The 15,973-nt window shown below is 39.1% G+C and overlaps 1 non-coding gene across 1 annotated transcript; it reads left to right on the forward strand.

Annotated features, from left to right (window-relative positions):
* Positions 1–2,687: 2,687 nt before the first annotated feature.
* On the forward strand, positions 2,688–2,794 carry LOC133301757 (small nucleolar RNA R71). The gene has a single exon (XR_009750241.1). It is a non-coding gene; the product is annotated as a small nucleolar RNA R71 (small nucleolar RNA).
* Positions 2,795–15,973: the final 13,179 nt, after the last annotated feature.

The following is a 15,973-nucleotide window of genomic DNA, read 5'->3' on the forward strand; positions in this document are numbered from 1 at the left end:
TGAGGACCCTCTTTAGCCTCTGACTCAAACGTTCCCCCTTTCTTGGGGGAACTTTGGCAGGAGATTTCTTCTTGCCCTGTTTGCCATCAGTAGCAACAGGGGCATCCTTCTTTACCTTGGTGGGAGGAGGGACAGTTCTCCTTGCTGGAACGTGGGCAGAAGGGGAAGATTTTGAAGGAGTCATCTTGGTGGCCCTCTTCTGTGAGACCACAGGAGTTTCCTCTTCATCATCACCAGTGGGGGAGCGTCTGAGATTGGCAGGAATAGGTTGGGTTGTGTCAATGTAGGTGCTTTTAAGACCGTTCCAGGTCTTAGCATCAAGGATAGATGCCACCCGTTTGATGTCATCTGGGTGTTCCTCTACACCAGCTTTCAGACAGAGCTTGGTGATGAGGCAAGGGAGGCAGACTGTGGTCTTCCTCATGTCCTTCTTCAGGCTGTTATAGATGAGGGTTATTGCATCAAAAGGAATGTGCTTAATGATGCAGTAGATTTGGACTTGCAGACCCCAACTAGCAGAGGCTTCATGAGTGGTGGGAGTGATGTTGGAATTTTCAAACAGTGCCCAGAATCTGGCTATGTCCCTCATGCTACCCTTGCACAGGGACCCTTTATAGTAGTTGGGATTGTCCAAAGCTACTGTTAGCTTCAGATCCTTCTGAAATGTGTACTCCTCCCTACTGTCTAAATATTCCTTATACAGACAGTTAGTAACGGTGGGGAGGTGGAGTACTTCTTTGACATCAGCAGGGGAAAATGACACTTGTTTTCCCCTTACTGTGACCACGTCAGGGGCATCTTTCTTCAGCCTCCTCGTCTAGTATAGGAATTCTCCTACTAGGGAGACATTCACTTTACGGTCATCAGTGGCAAAACGCCGCCACTGAAGCTTGATTAAGGACTGCTTCACAAATGAGGGCAGAACCAATTTTTCTTGCTGCAAGGAGATGTTCCTCTCTGGGTATAGATGAATGATGGGCTCAGTGAGTTCTAGTTCTTCGCCACGGTTGGCCATAGGAGTCACCTTGATCGAAAGCTTAGTCATATTTAGCAGAAAGGAGGTTAGGGCATAATGCAGAGGAAGAAAAGGTTCTGAGTTGAATGGAAATAGTAAAACTCAAAGGAAGCAGTGACTGAGTTTAAATAGACAATGGAGGAGTAAGCAAAAAGTTTCTGGGACGTGGAGGTTAAGGAGAGGAGGTTGAAGAGGTAGTGGAATGGGGACGTTACAGAACGAGTGGTCAGCAGTAGGTGACCTGTTACTGATGGGATGAGTGTGAGAAGATGGAACGGTTTAGGTCAGGACGTGAGAGAGAGGGAAAAGGAAAGGGTGCAGTTGTCTTAATGGTTGAGGAGACTGTTGCTTTTGTTGAGCACGTTTCCAAGATTTGCAATGAATGCAAATTAGATATGGCTGCGTATCTTTTTAAGTGACTCAGCAGGGACAGGTGTCCCAGTCATTCTTGCCACCTAACCCAAGGAACGTTCCCTTTGTCTTTTCCTAACTAATAAATAATTAATTAATCTGACATAAATAACAAGTTAACATGCAACAGTGACTACTAAATAAGGAAAAGGGAACATACTAACCTATCATCTATTATTTAATAAATCTAAATGAACATGTAACAAAACATATAATTTTATATATATATATATATATATATTGGGATTGTGTGGTCAGGGACCACCCCAAAACTACATTCCTGGAACGGAACGTACTTTATTTGGACTTTTTGGAGAGGAACATCAGACGTTCCCTCCTTTTTGGGAGCTATGTGGTTATGGATAACCACCCCCAAACTTTGCTCTTTGTCAGAGAGCAAATGTATCTACTGGGTTGCCTCCCAGTCAGCGCTTAGTTTAATGTCCTTAGCTAGACATGGTACTTACCTCTCAAGGGGTTTCAGAAATGGTTGAGGGGACCTCAGTGTCCCCTGGTAGTGATCCTGGTGTTCTGGTTTGAAGGTTGGCAGCAATCTGCCCCAGATGGGACTCAATGTTCCTGACCACTGCATCATTCCTGGTGACATATTCCTTGACATAATTTTCCAGGGTGTTGATGCGTTGGTCATCTCTGTGGAACGGAACGTAGTTGTTTCTTCTTTGTTCAAACGTTCCACTGCTGCTACCTTGTGATACTGCTGCTGATTGTTGTTGAATGGTCTCTGGTTAATGGGTGGCCTCCATTGGGTGTTGTGGTTCTGATCCTTAATGATAGTTCCTCCAGGGCTTGAATGTGTATTTTGTCCTGCTTGTTGATTGTCTCTGGTAAAGTTTCTATTGCCAAAATTGTCTGCATAACACACCAATGCAGTGGATGGGAAGTCTGTTGAGTCATGAAGGTCACCACAGGCTGAGCATGGTTCTGTTTCAGTTGTTGTGAGTTGTAAGACTTCCATCCTTGGTGCTGCTTGGTCAGCTCTTAGGTTCTTCATTTCATTCATGAGTGATGCCAGCTGGCTTCCATGGCTGTTTGTTTATCCAGTTCTAGCATGCTTGGCTTCCTTACTGGGCTCACTCTGTCTATTGGTCATTGGAGACATCTTTCAGCAGTCCCTTCTATGATTTCGTACCTTGATTCAAGTGTTCCTGTAAAGAAATATCCTCCTGCAGCAAAATCTAGGTGAGATTGAGAAGTATGGTCAAGTTCCTTATAGAAAGATTGTAACACTCCCCAACTCTCTACCCCATGGTTTGGACATTTTCTTATGATGTCCTTGTATCTCTCCCATGCTTCATAGAGATTTTCTCCATAAAACATTCTGAAGTTAGAGATTTCAGCTTTAACATCAGCTTGTCAAGACATTGGGAGAAACCTCTCTATGAACTTGTTAGAGAGTTTTTCCCATGTGTGGATTGATACAGGGGTGAGAGTTTTCATCCATGTTTTAGCTTTTAAGCCCAAGGAGTGAGGGAACAACCTCATTCTCATGCTCTCCTCTATTACACCCTCAGCTTTAAAATTATCACAAATATCTTGGAATGTTGTGAGGTGTGTGTAAGGATCTTCTGCAGGGAGTCCATAGAAGACCTCTGCTTCCCTAATCATGTGGAACATGATAGATTTAGTTCAAAATTTGGTGCTACAGGGGGAAAGATTACTCCCCTATCTGGTTTGTTCCTGAATGGAGCAGCCAAAGTTCTGAAGTTCTGTTCAGGGGGAACCTCTTCATTGTTATTATTGTGATCAGCCATGTTTTCAGGAAATTCTTCCCTGAGGTTACTTCTTCTCCTATGGAGTGTACGTTCTGGCTCAGGATCAAAGAGAAACTCAGGTACTTCAATGGAGTGGTCAGAGTCTGTTTCAAACTCTTCACTCATAAACCAATAGCACAGGGTATATATATGCACAGCAGATTCAGTGATAAAGATAAAAAAAGAATTAAAATCATATATACAGTGTATGTGTTAGAAAACAATGATAAGAACAACAGTTAGTGTTTCTATCCCCGACAACGGCGCCAAAAACTTGTTGGGTGGTATGCTGATGGTGGAAAAATATAAGTTCTGATAGGGGACGTTCCTCTGTTCTTGAAGAACACAGATTTGTACCTTAGTTCCAACCCAAGTGTGCAAGTGCACGCATCAAGTAATAAAGGGAGTATTAATGCTCAAATTATCGTTTCCACGAGGATAGAGTGCTAATTATTATTTTATCACTGTTTATAAAGAATGAAAATGAGAAGAAAAGTTAGTAAATGAACTGTCTGGTCAAACGTTCCCTACTGTCTTGACAATGTTCCTCAAGAACAGTAGGTTCAATCTGATGGCAAACAGTTGCTCACTGCGTTATGTATGTGATCCTTCCTGTTTAGAAGAAGGTGAGATAATAATCATTGGAGTTTTTATAAGTACTAAATAAAATAAAATAAAAACTACTAAAACAGAAATAACTATAATCAAGAGACAATAGGGTGGTGGTTAAAACAGTTTAACAGAAGGAACGGATTCACTACTTCACTCTTAAAGGGGCTACTTTCTCTGCTCAAGACTTAGCACCTTTTGACTTTGTCCCAGTTTATTTGCCTGCCAACTCTGATTCCTCAGCTCATGGTCTAGATTGCTCACAAGTTTCCATATTCCTATGGCTCCCTTGACTCCAACAGGTACTTAGTTCAGAACCTTAGAATGGACGAGTTGGCCCCTTATTCCTAAGGTGACCAGTAGCGTTTTTGCCATGGCATCTACCTTCCCCCAATGGCTAAGCTGTCTGAAATCCCTTCCTTATGGAAGTTCCTTTCTCAGTATGTACCCAATTTCCATTGGCGCCCAATGAATATAGCTTACTTAGCCAAAGAAATACAAAAAGCTTCGGTCAAGAGTTTTGAAAATAGTTCTTTAAGAGTTTCACAGTTTACCCGTTCCACAGATAGTTCAGCTCATGGCTGATAGTTTAAACATAATTATTCTCAACTGAGATCACATAGACCTGAGATTCAGTCAAGTGATAATGATTGGAAGGAAGAGAAAAACACTTATATTAATTTAAAAGACAGTTTACAAAAAGAAACAGAAAATGGAGAAAGATGGGTATTTGCTCGTAAGGAGTCTTGATGATTGTTTACAGAGAAGAGAAGAGGGGTTGTCACTTAACTACAGTTACAACTTAAAATTAAACTAAGTTACTAACTACTGCTAAGTGCTCTCAACCTTTCGGACTGCAAGCCCTCCAGGATTCGATGATGTTTTTGTGTGAGGGTGGTCCTATTTATAGCTGGAAGAGAAGTGGCAAGACTGTAATTCCTTTGGAGCTAGTTGCTTGAATGAGGGGACGGGACTGTGGCAGCAGAGTGTGAAGCTTGCGTGAATTGTTGGATGGAACAGTATTTGGTGATGATTAGTCGTTGTTTGCAGACCTTCCCATGCTTTGCTTTCGTTTTCAGCCAATGAGAACTCTTGATTCTCTGCTCTTCACGTTTCCAGCTGCTCAGTTGGTGCACCGCCTTGCTTTTTAGAAGTCTTTAACTCTACGTTACCTGCAAAGTGTACAGAAGAATTAAATGAATTCAGCAGGTGCATTAAATGCGTCTCAGTCCGTTCCTCTTTTAATATATTTTAAAGGAATACATTACCATCTGTTCTCCCACTGTTTTTGTCACAAATATGTAAAACAAGTGATTTTCATGCTGAAGTTGCTCATCAGATGAGGGAACGTATGGTATTTTTCCATCAAAATGGGCTTAGATGGGAATGAATTTACGTCCCATCATGTCCCATCCAGCAACTTGCCTCTCAAAAGAGCACTGTTCACATCGCCCTTTCTATGCAGTCAAGAAAGCAACTTAAATGAAATTACATGTCTTGCCATCCACTCTTCTTGTCTATAAATAAGACGTTCCAACACGAAGAAAGCATCGAATTCCTTAGGAAAAGATCATTTAGTTTCAGTTTTAGTTTCTACTTTTTAGTTGTATAGTTTTTAGCAGTAGTTAAGTGACAACAACCCTTCCTCTATTCTGTATCACCCATTTGAGACTCCTCACTACTTCTCCATTTTATTTTATGTAACCTAATCTTGTTTCTTATTAATATTAGTTGTTATTTCTTTTCTCTTCCAATCGTTATCTCTGAACTGAATCTCCGGACTCTTGGAATAAATCAGGATATCATCAATAAATACTATAACAAACTGATCTAAATACGGTTTGAAAATACGATTCATATAATCAATGAACACCTCATGGGCATTAGGCACATCCTCCGGCTTAATCCGGATCGGAGATCAATCTTAGAGTATACACAGGCACCCCTCAACTGATCTAGCAAATCATCAATCCGTGGCAGCGGGTACCTGCTCTTAATCGTAACTTTGTTCAACTGCCGATAGTCAGTACACAATCTCATGCTACCATCTTTCTTTTTCACAAATATTATTGGTGCTTCCCATGGAGACACACTCGGTCTGATAAAGTTCTTTGCAGATAGCTCTTCAATATGCTTCCTCAACTCAGCCAGCTCTAGTGGCGATATCCGGTATGGAGCCAAAGAGATAGGCCCCACACCAGGCAACAAATCAATCGAGAACTCAATTTCTCTCTCAGGTGGAAATTCTGATATCTCATCTGGAAATACATCAGCAAATTCATTAACCACCGGAATACTTGAAATTTCTAACTCCTTATCACCAACCAATCCACCCAAGAATACATAACCCAGATCACCAGCCTTCAAGGCTTTAATAGTTTGAAAGACGGACAGATAAGGAGACAGACAAACAAAGGGCTTCTCGTGAGATAGTATCAACCTCTTTCCGCAGCAATCAATCATTGTGCAGTTTTGAGACAACCAGTCCATACCCAAAATCAAATTAACAGAGGTCAGGGGTGTAAGAACCCGCACCGTTAATTTAGGAAATTAATTAATTAATTATGTGATTAATGAGATAATTCCATAATTGACCCTAATAATTATGAGAAGGCTTAAATAATTATGGTAAGTGATTAATAATGTTGAAAGTCGCTTTTCTGACGAAAAGTGCAGATACCGGTTCTGCTCACGGTATAAATGTGTACCGATGAAGTATCCCGAAAAATTATAATAAGTGTGGGAATATTCCTAGAATAATATATAGGACTGTTAAAACAAGTTTCAAGTCGAAATAATGAGATCTGGTGCTAGAAATGATACTGGCTATGTAAAAGCGCGTACCGGAAAGGTGCTGCGAAAATTAATATAAAAATATGACAAATCTTAGAAAAATGAGTAGCTTCATAATCCTAAGTTTGGGATTAAAATGCTAAACGTAGCTATTATTGCTAATATAGTGTGGTTAGACTTAAACCGGCTATAAATAGAGCATTACATAGAACCCTAGGTGGATCTCTCATAATTCCTACGTGCCTTGGCTGCTGCCACCCCCTCCTCTCTTCTGAAAACTTGTGTTTTCCTTCTTTTTCCACCAAAGACACCACCTCTCCTCCATGAAAGCCCTTCTCCATCTTGGAGTAGGCTTGTGGTAAGCATTGGGAGAGTGGAGAGTGTGCTTTTGGGAGCTTGTGGGTCTGTTTTTGAGCATTCAAAGTGCTGACTTTTAGTTTGGTGAAGTGGGAAGTCATTCCTTTGGTTGGTGTAGCTTCAAGAAGCTTTCTTGGTAGAGAAAGGACCCACATTGAAGTGTATTTTCGTGATTCCTTGGTTGCTGCTCTGTGGAGTGGCATTGGAAGCTTCAAATCACTGTCTTTGCTCTGTTTTAAGCTTGGGTAAGCTTCACCACATTTGATCATGAGTTTCTTTAGCTAAAAGTGGAGTCTTGGCATGTTTAATGAGTTGTTTAAATAACAAACTTGATCACTGAACCTAAAAGCCTATAAAAATGCATGCTTGGACGTATTAATGGGTTAAAAACCCAACCTTGAAGCGATATCTTCGCGAAATGCAGAAATTGCATTCTGTCGCGAAATATCCGGAAATGATATCCGGATATTGATATCCGGATATGGGGTTGGAAATATCCGGATATGTATATCCAGATATGGGACTTGTGATATCCGGATATGTCCCGACAAATATCCAGATATTCTTGGAATTCCGAGACAGTGACATTTCTGTGCAGACAGACCCGTATCATGGGTTTATGGACCCATGATTGATTAAGTTGAACTTTTGTAATGATTAACTAAGTCAGAATCTAAGTGATTAATGGCTTATGACTTTGTGAGAAGCCTAAAGACATAAAACGTAAGAGGAAAGCGTGTCTTTATGTTGTATGCTGGTAAAGTATGATTGTTGATATGATTGCTGGTCTAAAACAGATTGTGATTCTACTGTTTGTGGACCTTGAGCTTGGTTGGACTCTTGGCTTGGATTGTTAGCCTGTAAGGTAAGCTTTCGTGTCCTCAGTTTAGCCATTGTTGGTTCCACCATACCCCATGGGGGAATGGTTTATATGCATGATGTGTTTTCATGTATTGATTTATTGAAATGCTTTTGAGCTATTAAGTGCAAATGCCTATGATATGTATGTGATGTTTCGCCTAAACGGGATGTGATCCTGTGGGCAGTTACAACATGGGCGTGTACTATGTGGGTAATAGACGTGTGTAAATCCTGCATTTCTCTGGCCAGTAGAATAGTTAACTCACATGACATGATTATCTGCTGCATTGCACTGATTTGGAACTTATATTGTTAAACTGTTTTTAGAACTTATTTTGCACATGTAAGTGAGCTTGGGGTGGAGAAATCCTTGAGGACCCCTTGCCTTACTGAGATTTCTGTTTAGAGATCTCACCCCACGTTTGGGGCGTTTATTTCAGGTTCAGGTAACCCAGGGGTTGAGACCTCGGGCGGCAGGAGGCCGGAGCTTAGTTGATTGATGTTTACCTGCTTATGTTGATTATGCTTGGATGCTGGATTATGTTTGTTGCTATTAGCTTCATTTTGTGGATTATTGAGCTGAGACTTTTTTGGCTATGTTGCCTTCTTTGGTGAGCATGGGGATTGTCCATGCCACATTGATTATGTTTTGTTTACTTTGACTTTTCTTGTATAGTGAACCAGGATATTCTTCGGACTACGTGTTGTAGATCCGTGAGTAGATACACATCTATATTATGAGGTATTTCAGTTAGTTGTTGAATTGCAATTACATTACAAGCAATGTTTTGAAAATGAACTAAGTATTCAACTTGGTTAATATTAATGACGTCATAATTGAACAGAAAAAGATATTCCGCATTTTTTAATTAAGAGTGGCTTAATACGATGACATGTTAACAATCCGGGTATACACAGGGTGTTACAAGGGGCAAGATAATCAAATCAATGGTGTAACCCCTGCCTTCATAGAAAAACCCGACTTCTTTACAAATAAATGAGGAATCACTAACCTTTTCTGTAGCAGTAGTAATACGCATATGGAGAACCATTCGTGTTACCCTTAAGTTCAATCCCTTAGCAACATATTCTACCACGAACGAATGCGTCGCTCCTGAATCAAACAACACAGATAAATCAATATTAGAGATAAAAATTATACCTTTAACAAGATTCGGTGCCTTCTCTATCTGCTGCACATTTGTAGTGTACACACGTCCCACAGTAGGGACAGATGGCAAGGACTGCAGATTCGCAGCCTGCCTTGTATTGCTATAGCACTCTCTTGCAAAATGTCCAACTTTTCAACACTTGAAACAAGATTTCGGAGCCGCAGTACAAGGACCCCGATGACATCTTACACTTTTCACATTGAGAAGTAAAGTTTCTGTCATTGTAGCCACCCCTCTGACCATCACCTCTCTTAAATTGACCAGGAGGCTGCCTTACCTGCAACCCCTTACTCCCGTTGTTATTATGATGGAAGCCACCTCTATTATTATTACCAGAAGGACCGGATGTCCTCTTAATCTCTTGCTCTTTTGCAGAATTAGATTTTGGATATCTGCCATACACAGTCTCGACCCTTTTGCACTGGGTCACTAGATCAACAAAATTTTTAGCAGCAGTATTTGACATTTTCTTTGCAATCTTCTCACTTAGTCCTCTTTGGAATTTAGCATATAAAAATTCAGGAGTCGGCAGAACACCCCAATAATTGGCAAACTTGACCAATTCATTAAACTTGGCCAAATATGCATCCACAGTCGTGGTCCCCTGTACCAGTTTATCAAATTCTCCCTGTTTAGCCTCCCGAACATCCCTGGGAAAGTACTCTTCATGAAACAATCTCTCAAATAAAGCCTAAGTCAATTCTTCTCCCTGAATAACAAATGGGCGAGATGCATTGCACCACCACTCGTGGGCATCACCCTCTAGCATATACACAGAGTACATCAATTTCTGGGGATCTTGGCACCTCTTTACCTGAAATATCTTGTCCATCCCCATCAGCCATGTAGTAACTACCTTCGGGTCCCTTGACCCCAAAAATGTTGGCGGTTTGTGTTTCCTGAACGATATGAGCCTCTGCTCATCAGCAGCACCAGCAACCAACTGCTCAGCAACCCCAGAGGACTGAGCAACAAAAGTAGGATTAATAGAAGGCTGCGAAACATATGTAGGATCCACAGTGGGCTGACTAGCCTCACCAGAATGGTGACTAGCCTCATTCCCCTCCTAATAAGGTGTAGCCGATGGCGTAGGTGTAGCAGTCACTGTAGCCATATATGGAGGAGAATCATCCCTTCTATGCTGAGCTCTCTCAGCCCTCATCTCAGTCATGAAGGCCTGTAGCATATCCTGATTATTTTTTATCAGGTTTTCTGTCATAGTTCTGTTAGCAGCCGTCTCCGCCTGCAGAGCATTCAGAACTGCAGTAATCGGATCAGGCAGCTGAGGACCTGCACCTCGTGTCCCATGACGATCACGAACCCTCCTCATGATAACTATACATGTAACACAAATGAATGACCTGATCAGACCCACACTGAGGAATCACATGTACATTAACCATAAAGAGTTTACAGATATCTATGCAACACAAAATACAGTCATACATAATCAGAGTTCCCTAGTAAACTGCTCTAATACCATAAAATATAATAGCCTGGTGTACACTGGTATTGTTAACATGGATTATGATATTAAGCGTTGTTACAATCACAACAGTTCATTTATAAAAATGCGAGTAAATTTTTTCCTTTTTATTACGCGAGCATTTAAAATAATAAAAATAGTAATAAATAAAAGTTGTAACCGTAACTGAAAAATAATTGAGGAATAATAATATAACATGCCTAGATATCATCTAACACTTCTCTCAAGTCACTAAGGGATTCCCATAAACCCACTTAGCTTAAATCTAACTTTTACATTTTCTACCTATCCGAACATGGTTCGGTATTTTAATTACTGCGAAAAATCCGCATGTCGCAAACCTATCATCTTTTAATATGTCATTCTAAACTTAATTATCTTTCTAAAGAGCTATCACACAATCAAAAAAGTTCTCGTTTGTTTCGGTTATCACCGTTTGAAGTTGGACAAGCAAATCTGCTAGCCAACCTCACACAGGGCTTCAAACAACCCTCACTCTCTCAAAGATTCCTGAAAATCCACTCCACCAATTGCTCTCAAATTTTTATATAACAAACTAGAAACCTCAAGCTTCAATTTGACATATCATACATCCAAAATTTACCAAGAAACTAAGCAGGAATAAATTTCCCAAAAAAGTACAGTGACAACCCCATTTGCAGGGGCGTTTTGAGCAGTTTGTGCTCTCTGGCTACTACAAGGCTGCTTGACTCTCATATGGTTCTCAAATTTTGACACAAGGTAGTTGACATCTTAAGATTTAAAATGGTTTATGGCACGTTCCTATTGGACCTCTGTGAAGGGAGATGTGCTCTCCCAAAGTTTTCCTAAAATCTTCCAATTTCTAGAATTTTTGCCAGAGTCTCCTTTGTTTTTCCAATATATCCCACCTTTAAAGGTGTGTTATCTAACCTCAAATGGTACCTAATAAACATGGGTGACACTCAAGAACCAACAATGCCTTGGTGCTCTTACAACCATTCACAATTTATATCAATTAGCTTACTTTACAATTCAATAATGGCATTATCAAATATTAAACCATTTCAATCACATTAATTCTTTTGTATGCATTTCTTTTACATAAAACATAAATCAAATCCTAGAATAGGCCTATTGTCCTTTCATCATATAGCATGCTTCAATATTACACAAGGTCTCAATAATACAATTTACAACGCTTCTTTACAAATGTTACAATAACCTCATGAAAGCATAACCAATATACAACATCATAATCTCTAAAATAAATCATGAGAATGACGACTAAATTTAGACAAAATGTGACATGAACAAAGATGACAATTAATAATCCTAGCTCACATGCAATGTTCACGTCCTAAGTCTAGCCTAGGCCCAATGGCCACAAAATGCAAAATAATTCTATGTCCAAGCTCATCCTACGGGCCTCTTGCCCGCCGCTCCAGCACCACTGCCACTACCTGAAATAAAGTCCCCAAAACGGGCTGAGATATACGAATATATCTCAGTAACCCAGAGGTTCTGGAGATTACTCCACCCAATGGCTCACTTCGATGCATATCAATAATATAATACAACATTCCAAAACGGGATAAAACAAGGGATTTAGTGAAGTAGGGAAGCATAGAGAATAAAATACGATGAAGCTGGAATGGTCAATTCCAATACCACGCAACATCTGGCCTATTGACCTCGGCATATAGCGTACCGGTTCCAATCCAAGGAAGTGTTCCCAGAACATCAACCAAGGCACCCTCCATCCAAATACACCCGAGACTTGCTATTGTGCTCCTCTACGGATGACACACCACGACCCCAGGTCAACTGGAACTCCCTCATGGAGACCTATCCAGTGGAAGTCTGTAACGCCCGAAGGCAAAACGTCTACTTGTCAGAGACTCGGTACATCCTATGTACCACTAACATACAATAATGCATGAACATGTTATACTACATTACCAACATACACCTCCAACCACTACCCTCAACGGGCATGGTGGAGCACACACGAGGATCAAACCCCAGTACCAAGGGATTACCTGAATAATCTCCTTCACTTGATAGCTCCAAATCACAGTATCATCGAGCTTGGTTCACAAGAAATGCCTACACATAGGCCATTTCCATTTCAATTACAACCAACCAAGATATATACAAGCTTATCAATTATTCATGCATAGGTTCAAGACAACTTACCAAAATCCCTTTTGTCAAGCACCAAAGGCAACCCACCAATCTCAAGGCCCCAATTTCAATTCCTTGGGAGGCAACCTACAATGATTACATAAGGATTATCAATACAAGGTGCAATCAACAAGATCACAAAGCACCAAAATTCACCCTCCCCACAACATAGGTTCGACCTCTTTAGGCCAATTTTACAAAATAATTTTCTTAATTTTATTTTAATTTACCATTAGCTTTCTAAGGTTACCACAACACCATTTCAAGTCCCACTTCCATCCAATTCCATCACAACACCATTTTTTCAATTATTTCCTTCTAGGCCAATTCCTACACTTATGCCTATCCCAATGGTTCCAACCTTAAATCTTATGCATCCAATCAACTTACCACTCATTTAAATATCATACACAACCACACAACATCAATTATACAATTTTTGCAACATCAACACCTATATGCCCTACAATGGCTGAAATCATCATGCTCACCAACCAAAGAGTATTCAATTCAATTTCACACTTCCACACATCATACAATCTTATAATTAACTCATACAATTACTCCACAACTCAATTACACAATCCTACAACATATCACTTCCACAAAGTCATGACATTTCAACACAAAATTTCCTAAGTTACCATCCAAATTCTCCAATAATTTTTATGACATCAATCACTCCAAAACATCATTCGAAGTCACTTTCATCTAATACACAATTTCAATTTGAGCTCTCTAACTATATCAATCAAGCATCCAAGCTCTAGGGTTTATGAATTTGGATCCATCAATTCAACCAATCAAAAGTGTGGAAACTTACTCACAAGCAAGGCCTATGACTCCTCCACAACATACCAAAGCATTGGAGGATCAATCAACTCCAAGAACTCCAAAATTCTTCAAATGGTCGCTGCTGTAAATGTGAGATTTCTCCCAAATGAGTGGGTTTCAAGGCTTGTGGATGATATGGTTGTGTTGAGATGATCGTTTACTTAATGTTTGATGACAAACTTTGTTGGATTTGAGTAAGAAATGAGAGGATGAAGTTTAGAAGGAAACTTGGCCATGGAAGGGGAGGGGGGGAGAAGGCACAATTTTGAGGAGAGAGGGAGGAGAAAAAGATGATGAATAATGACTTGGAGGTGTTGTCATATAGTCACTTTAGTGGGGTGAGTCCCACCGCCACCTCACGTGATTCAAATTAATTCAAATCTCTCGCATATTCCACTAAACGTCCATAATTTCTTAAACTATTTAGAAACTCTAATTTTTAACATTAACCATTTTTCTTTAATTGTCGTTCGGAGAAATCGCAGTTTTATGTTGTTATGCGCGTTGTGGGCACGCTTCCCCAAACACACTAATTTCTATGAATTTTCACCAGAAATCATATTTTCTAGTCCTATGTACCATTTATAACTTATATCCAAACCTAGAGCTCAAAATTCATTCGGTATGCTTTACAGTGCAACTGTACCACGTTATTTTTACCCGGTAAAAGCATTATTCACCAAATTTTCAGAAACTTGCCTAACCACTTAATTTTTCGTTCTGAATCCATTTTCAGATTAGTTTTTCCATTTGAGACCTCCTACTCAATTTTACTTTCCTAGGGTTACGTGTTTGGCTAATTACCGTTTTACCCTTCCTTTGTATTTTGACCTTAATTTCAGAATTTTCACTAATCCTACCCTTTAATCCATATTTAATATATAAATACTTGTTTTAAAAATGTGAGGTGTTATAACCCTGGTAGCATGGCATCAGTGCTAGAAGTGCGGTGAAACAGAAGAAGTTAAGGCTCTGGTGTTGGTAGCGTGGTGCCAACACTGGTGGCGCGGTGGGTTCGAGTTCTCCCGACGCTCTTGGCGCGGTATTCGCGCTGGTAGCATAGTGAAACAGAGACTTTTCTATGGTCTGGCGCTAGCAGCACCAGAACCACGCTGCTGGCGCGGTGGATTTGGAATGTCCTTCATCTTGGTCTTATGAGTTGTTATCCTTTCTCATGTAATTTTCCTGCAAAATACAAGAATTTCAGTGAGAGTGGGTTTGAGCATGAATTATCAGTTTTTATGCTAATGTAAGCACTTTTTAATTCAATTAGATCAAATCTTTGCTCATTTAAGCCTTGAAAATATTATATGCTGGAGGCATATCAGTTGGCAGAAATAGTAATGGGTAGAATAATATCATATATATATATATATAATATATCTGTGTGTGATGATGATGCTTTGATACCGGTGCCAAATTTTAAAATTTGATATCAAATCCTAACTGTTGATTTCTGCCAAACAATGGTTATTATTTATTGAATTAATTAAAAAGTTTAATTCTCAATAAATAATAATTATTGATTGACAGAAATCAATGGTGAAGATTTGATGTCAAATTTTAAAGTTTAATATCGGTCTCAAAGTATTTAGCCTTACAAATTTTAAAATTTGATATCAAATCCTAACTGTTGATTTCCGCCAATCAATGGTTATTATTTATTGAGTTAATTAAAAAGTTTAATTCTCAATAAATAATAATTATTGATTGACGGAAATCAATGGTTAAGATTTGGTGTCAAATTTCAAAGTTTAATATCGGTCTCAAAGTATTTAGCCTTATATATATATATATATATATAAATATAATACATGAAAGCATTAAATGTGGGGAAATCATAACCATACAAAAGATGAAAACATTAAATGTGAGAAATCATAACCATATATCTGTCACTGTTGTACATAAAACTGCTGTAAAAATAATTTTACCATATATATATATATATATATGAGTTTTATTTTTCTTATGTTGCATGAGACAAATTGTCTCATGCAACACACAAAAAGTGGGTGAGACTCACTTTTTTATTTTTTTTTCTTTTTTGTAGTGAGTCCCACCCACTTTTTTGTATGTGCAACATAAGAAAAATAAAACCACACACACATACACACATATATATAAAGGGAAAATATATTGTTATATTGTAGGAGAGTATTTTTCTCTCATACACATATATCGACTTCTGTGTTGCATTTTTTTTTCTATAAGTGAGTGGATCCCACACATGACTATCTCTATGACATAAGAGAGCTTCTCTTATGTTGCATGAGATTAATAAAGCCCATATATAAAAGTGGGAACTTGCGCAAGTTACACGACAAAAATTATAAGTTTCATATACAATTATAATCCTTTATTTTCATATATCCGACTACTATGTTATATTTATTAATTAAAAATTAAATTTTATATTTCAATAAATTACAATTGTTTCTTACACAAAAGTTAACATTATAATTATGGGAAAAATGTTTCTGCAGTTAATGCAGAT

Source organism: Gastrolobium bilobum, unplaced genomic scaffold, assembly GCF_033153095.1.
Source record: "Gastrolobium bilobum isolate Gb01-03AN ecotype WA unplaced genomic scaffold, APGP_CSIRO_Gbil_v1 utg37553, whole genome shotgun sequence".
Taxonomy (NCBI): Eukaryota; Viridiplantae; Streptophyta; class Magnoliopsida; order Fabales; family Fabaceae; genus Gastrolobium; species Gastrolobium bilobum.